At 38.6% G+C, this 7026-nt stretch overlaps 1 pseudogene; it reads right to left on the bottom strand.

Moving 5' to 3' along the window:
* Window positions 1-610: 610 nt before the first annotated feature.
* Window positions 611-6443, bottom strand: LOC129149234 (acyl-CoA (8-3)-desaturase-like; annotated as a pseudogene).
* Window positions 6444-7026: the final 583 nt, after the last annotated feature.

Genomic DNA, 7026 nt, shown 5'->3' with positions numbered 1-7026 from the left:
GGAGCTGTTCACATTCATAATTTCATCTACACTTAGGATAATCTTTTGATTGGATAATGGTCATGGCTCACTATGGCTTTGAAGTGTCAGATTTTCAACTTCAACTGTGATATGGAGAAGAGCCCATACTTCTACTCAGATTTTTGCCATGAAAATAGGACTAATTGAAATAAACTGGCCAGTGTGGCTCAGTTGGTTGAGCATTTTTCCGTGCACCCAGAGGTTGAAGTTGATTCTCAGTCCAGGCACATGCTCTGTTTTCAGGCTTGATCCCCAGTAGGGACTGTGCAGGAGGCAACCAATTGATGGTTCTCTCTCTAAAAATCAATAAAAACATATTTTTTAAAAAATCAATCATCCATTGATACCAACATAAAGTTTGAACGTTTGACATACAATAGAATGCATTGTATTTAAGGAAATGTGAACAATAGTTGAAAATTAGTGAGAAATGATCAAATTCTGCCTTTAATGTCTCTGTCAGTTGTCTCATGCTGCCTCTCTCCAGATTTGAATAAAACAAACTTATTCTGAAACTGTCTTGATTTTAGGTCCCAACTTTCCGGGGCACACAGCTAGCAGCGTCTTTCCATTTATAGCCACAGACAGCTTACTGCTTCTTCCAGGCTCTGAGGTAGCAGAGGCCAGGCCTTCTCAGGTGTTTCAGCATTCCTGATCTGCTGCTAGAAGTTCTCTTCCGTCTTCCTGAGAACTCGTCTTTACTGTCTTTTCTCTTTCGTGCACTAGAAAGAGGAAGAAGCAGTTGCAGAGATTGTTCTTCTGTGTGAATTCTCTTATGATTTTCATCACCACAATCACCAGCTTCCCTGCAGTTTCATTTCACTGTTCTTTTTACCTTAGTTAATGTGTTATTGCTAATTTAGAAATAAAGATGTGGCTTCCTCATTCAATGTGGCTCTGCTGGTTCCCTTTGTAATGGCCCTAAAAGGTTTCCAAATCATTTACAAACCTGCGTCTTGCTTCCTGTTACAGTCCAAGCTTATTATTACATAAATTTTTCTGCATATTTAAACATAACATCACTTGTGGTTTTAAAAGGGAGATAGCAAAATGATTTTGAAAACAGGAACCTGCAGTTTTGCAGGCATATGGACTCACTACCTGAATGACTTACTGATTATTTCACTTTTTAAATAAGCTTTATTAAAATTAGTCAGATGTTTAGCTTGATTTGTGAGGTGTGTAACTGCGTGTTAGTTTTTTAGGGAGCTCAGTCCCCATAGAGTTCATAATCAAGCTAAGAGAGGCAGGTGAGCTTTTATTGACTTTTAAGTATTCATAAGATAGAATTGCTATTCTTTAAATTCACCTCTGTTAGATTGACTCACTGAAATATTCTAAATTCTCCATTCCCTTGGAAACACATGCTAACTTATGGCCAGGACATGATAAGTGCTCAGAACTAGTAGATTATTATTATTTTTTTACCAAGCCTGTGTGCCTCTCCATTTTCTTGCCAAGAATGAGTTGTTGGTTCTCAAACTTACTTATGACAGTTGTATACTGTATATTTTTATAATTACATTTTAAGTAAATATTATAGAAACTAATGACATTGAATGTGGATAAGAATAGGATATTATTTCTATGCAAAGTAAGTTGAATATTTTGGACAGATGATAAAAGTAAATAAAAAATAAACCTGTTGAATTATATATGGGCAAGACAACTATGAAAGATTGGGGAGATCTTAAATTTCCAAAAGGTTTTACACGCAAATGGATTATTATAGGAATCTTTAGGTTTTCACTGTATTTCAATAAAATGCATACTGGGACAATGGGGTACTGCAAGAAAGACATTTTAGAATTTCAATCAACAGATTCATACTTAAAGGACTTGTTCTATATCAATATGTTTAAAAATGTATATGTTTTTAGATATAGTAAAGGGATTTGTTTCCTTTTAAAAACTAACTTTTAAAATTCATTTAGTAACTATTAGCTTTGCTTATATTTGTTAAGAGGACTTTTAAAAAAGTTTTTTAAAAATTTATTTTTAATTTATTGATTTAAAGAGAGAGAGGGGGGTTTAGGGTGGAGAGAGAGAGGAGGGAGAGAGACACTGATTTGTTGTTTCACTATGCATCCATTGGTTACTTCTTGAATGTGCCTTCACTGGATTGAACCTTTACCCTTGGCATATCTGGACGACACTCTACCTGGCCAGGACCAAAAGAACTTTTACAACCATAAGTAACAAAACCAATAATTATTTTGGTTCAGAAATTGCCAAAGCCATGAAATAAAACATAAGCACGAAAAAACTCTTTGAGACAGGATTTATTCCTATTAATAGGCTGGTAGTAAGTTACTGTTAAGGCTTAGATTGGTATTTTTCACTCTTTGCATAATAATGACCTCCTGTGCAATACAGAGGGATTTCTTCACCAGTTGTCCGAAAGACAATGTCTGTTCCACAGGAATGCTGACCTTTTCAAGTTTAAAGTGAAGTCGCTTTGATGGGGGGTGATTCTCCCTTAACATAAACCTGATACCTACTCCTAGATTATTAACTCTTCAAGTGCAGACTCTTTCTTGTTTCTGCAGTGGCAAGAGTGCTAAACTGGGAGTCAGGAGAATTCACAAGTTTAAGTGTTATTAGCTTGACTTTCTCAATGTCACAACTGTAAGTGCGACCAAGTGGGCAACAACTTCCCGTTCTATACGACAGTCTTGCTTTGGGGTTAAGTGAGACGATGCAATGAACGTTGCTGCATAAGAAATAAAGTCCTGTGTACAATTGACACACATTATCTGCTGTGGCTGGGGCACAGTGGATATTTAATGACCTTTGTCCAAGCACAGCACTGTGTTCTGTTGACATATATTACAGGAACTGCAGTGGACTCGAAGGGGATTTGAACATTAATTCATTTCATCCATAGCCCGCTTCTCCATTTCAGCCCTGTGGGCACAGTAGTGATTTCTGTATAGAGGCAAAAGGAAGAAAAAATACTCTGAGTGGCAATGATGCATGAGGAAATCTGTTGTCTATTAACTGTTGTAAATTTTCATTTTGTCACTTGAAGTCTAAGAGTTTTTCTCATCTTATTTATTGACAGTTTTGTCAAAACGATCTAAGAGTATTAATAATCACAATGGATTCTAAGATCTATAAAGTTATCCATTATAACTGGATGGATGACAAAGTTTCATTAAAAATGATAATAGAACCCTGGCTGGTGTGGCTCAGTGGTAGAGCCTCAGCCTGTGCACCAAAGGGTCACGGGTTTGATTCCCAGGCAAGGGCACATACCTGGATTTCAGGTTCATTCCCTGACACTGGGCCCTAGTCGGGGTGCATTCGGGTGGCAACCAATCCACGTGTCTCACATTGTTGTTTCGCTCTCTCTCTCTTCTCTCCCTCTCGCTCCCTCCCTTCTACTCTCTTAAAAAACAATCAATGGAAAAACATTCTTGGGTGAGAATTAACCATAAATAAATAAATAAATAAATAAATAAATAAATAAATAAATAAATACAGATAGATAGATAGATAGATAACAGAATATATGTTATCTGATGTGATATTCTCTCCCTAAAATGCATTGGTTATTACTTAGGACTCTTAGCTTTGTTTGTTTCATCTTAGATAAATTGTGAAATTCTGGTATACATAAATGTATATATTATACTATGCCTTTCTTCTTTTTAGCCACCCAGCCACGTCCAGACTCGCAATAGTTTTAGGAACTCCCTTCCACTTTCAACACCCTCTTATAAACGAGATTCATAGATTAGTTCAGTGTCTCTTGGCCACCCAGGGCTGACCCACTAGGGAAACAAGTTTTTCCATAACTGTTAACTTTGGCATTATTTTTTGATCAAGTTTTCAAAGCTACCATGACATATGCTTACAATTTACATTAACCCATAATTTCTGGCTTCTACTTGTATAATATAAAGAAAATACTCAGCTTTCCAACAGCAGCAAGGTTACTATGGACTTTTATATTAGAAATACTCAATTATTTTGTAATTATCTTTTAATCTACTGCTATTTATTTTTATTATATTTCTCATTTCAAAAAACAGGAGGCCAAAAGCAAAAGTGAAAAGAATATTAAAAGCCAAGTAATATCACACAAAAGATGCATTGAAGCATAATTAAAGCACTTTAATTAATAGTACATATTAAAAGCCCAATTTTGGCTTTTTTCACTCACCTTTCACAGAACCCCATTGTGATCATTATTTTGAGGCCAGTTCACAGGGGAAGTGTTCCCATCGTGATCAGTGGGCATGGGACGCGGTTCGGCTGTGTCACCCACACAGACCCGCTCCTTTTCAAGAACTTGACCACGAAGAAAAGGCCCAGGCAGCCTTTCAGCCCCAACGACGCGGGGAAGATGCTGGTGTAGAATGTGACCATCCAGGCCAAGTTCACCTACTTCTTCTGCCGGATTAAAAACAGAAAATAGACCAATGGAAGGAGAGAGGCCGCAGGGCAGGGGGCCAAGCCAGGAAAAAGTATTTGTCTGGGTGGTTGTATGGCACGTCCTTTTTCTTCTGTTTCCCAAGCTCCACAGAGAGGATCTTCCTCAAGGCAAAGGAGAAGGGGTGCATGTTGGTGTCTGGGTCTCTGCGGAAGCAGCGGGGCTTGGCAAGGTGCCGCGAGTTCATGTGGTTTAACTGACAAGGGCCCCTTTCAGGTGGCCAGTCACAAAATGAAGTAGCAGGTGGTTCCACGTAGAGGCGCTGAAGACTGACATCATGCTGCAGGCAGCCTTGACCTGGGCCTGAGCTGCGCTGAGCAGCACTGCACAGAGGAAGAAGGGCATGAAGGATGTCCCCCAAACCCAAAGCGTGTCCCATGCAGCAACATCCAGCAGCAAGAAGCGCAGCAGGAACAGCAGGAAGAAGACACGGTTGGCCTTCGTAAGCCCATTCTGCTGCACCATGGCCCGGAGCTCTGGGCATTCATCGATCAGCTCTTTATTCTCAGGGGCTCAAAGCTGGGCTGCTCCAGAAGCTATAGAAATTCTCTCTGGAGTCCTCCTAGTTTCAAGGAATTCCCACAAATAATTTTCCATGGAAAGTGAGTAGCTCACTGTAAACAAGAACTAACCACACAAGTAACAAAGCACACTGCATGAGGGAACCTGCAGAAAAAAAACAGAAGAAACAAATTCTTTAAATTAATTAGATGATTAGAAATTGAGTGATTAAAGAAAAAAAGGAATGTTTAAGTAACGGAGAAGATTGAAAACATCTTTAGGAAACAGAGAATTGTAAAAAAGAGCTAACAAACTTGAAAAAAACACCATATAGATAATTCTTAAATGCTTTGAATTTCTTAATTTATATGGCATTGTATTCTTTGTTTTTAATGGTGTCTAAGTGAGGTCATTATTGTATTAATCAGGGTTCTCAAGAGAAATAGAATCAATAAGGTGTGTGTGTAGAGAGAGAGAGTTTGAGAAATTGATTTATTTTAAGGAAGAGTCTCATGTGATTATGGAGGCTGCCAGGTCCAAAATCAGCAGGGTAGGTTGGCGGACCTGGAGACCCAGGGTAAAGCTGATGTTGCAGCTCAAGTCCAAAGACAAAGTGCTGGCCGAGTTTCCTCTCCCTTGAGGGGAGTCAGTCTTTTTTCTCTTAAGGCCTTCAACTGATTGGATGAGGCTCACCCACAACATGAAGGGTAATCTGCTTTACTCAAGTATCTGCAGATTTAAATGTTAATCTCATCTAAAAAGTACCTAGACCGAAACATACAGACTAGTATCTAATAAAACATCTGGGTTCCATGGCTTCGCCAAGTTGACACATAAAATTAGCCATCACAAAGATGTTTCTTTCTCATTCTGAACATTTTTGCCTTTCTTGAAGTATTCTTCAAGCTCTGAAAGTATTTGCCTTTTAAAGAGAACATTTCTGAACATTTTTCTTATGCTAATTTTAGTAATAAAATCCCTCTTTGTAGAAGACTATGTGTTTTCTTATTTTTGTGTGAGGAAGACTATGTATTTTAAAGCCTGATCTTCAGTATGGTCTATTTTACTCATTTTCCTGGATTTTCTGCTTCTGAAGTCTGACAAATTGCCTTGTGACAAGTTGGTTAGGATTTCTGGGCAGCATAGTTTTCAGTGTCACATTGACCTTTGATCCACTTTGAGCCCAGAAATGTCTACCTTCTTTTCGAAATTAGCATACTACAAGGAAAGCAGAGTTTAGAGTCATGTTTTGCGGGTGGTGCTTATAGCACCAGTGGTTAGATCATAAACCTAAGGAGGTAATAAACGTGGCTTCTCCTGTGTGTGTCATTTTTCTTTATTTGCAACTCTAGCTCCAGAGAACTCAGGCCTTTGTGCACAAATGTGAGTTGGTGACACAGTAGCCCGTTAAGTAGTTCAGTACAGAAAACCGATGCAAATCACCCATCGCATTGCGGGTGAGCATTTTGCCACTGCGTAGCATTTCACGGAAGTTCTTTTTTTTTTAAATTTACTTCCATTTCTCTGACTCCTTTTGTACTTGAAAACAGCACCAAAAATGGGAAATCCTGAGGAAAGTCTTTTTTGTCACCCAGGACGTTTCTACATGTTTTGTTCTACAGAAAGGATTTTTCACACAATAGTCTTATTTCCACAGAGACAACATTCTTTATGTAACCTTCTCTGAGTAGAAGGGTGTGGTTTGTTTTCATACCTTCCCTGTCAGTGACTGCTCTAGTATCACAGCCAGTCAAAGGCATTGCCTGTAACGCTTCTTAGCACCTGCTAGGTGAAAGTGACAATTGTACATCTTTGATGGCTGCTAAATCTCTATTATTTATTTATTTTCCTGACAAGGGGCAAATGGAATTTGTTTTTCTATTAATTTGATAGCCTCCCTGTGTGAAAGTATTCTTTCTTTTTTCTTTTCCTGAGGAGTTTCCAAAGTTCGTTAGACCACACTCCTCCCCCTCCCAGCTCAGTCATCTCACTCATCATAGCCACAGAAAGGTACATGAGATAGGCAGGGAGAAAGGAGCAGGTGAGATATAATTCATTGGTACTGC

The sequence above is a fragment of the Eptesicus fuscus genome, chromosome 6, assembly GCF_027574615.1.
Source record: "Eptesicus fuscus isolate TK198812 chromosome 6, DD_ASM_mEF_20220401, whole genome shotgun sequence".
Classification (NCBI taxonomy): Eukaryota; Metazoa; Chordata; class Mammalia; order Chiroptera; family Vespertilionidae; genus Eptesicus; species Eptesicus fuscus.
Note: the sequence above shows the minus strand (reverse complement) of the source record. Positions and strands in the feature narration are given on the sequence as shown.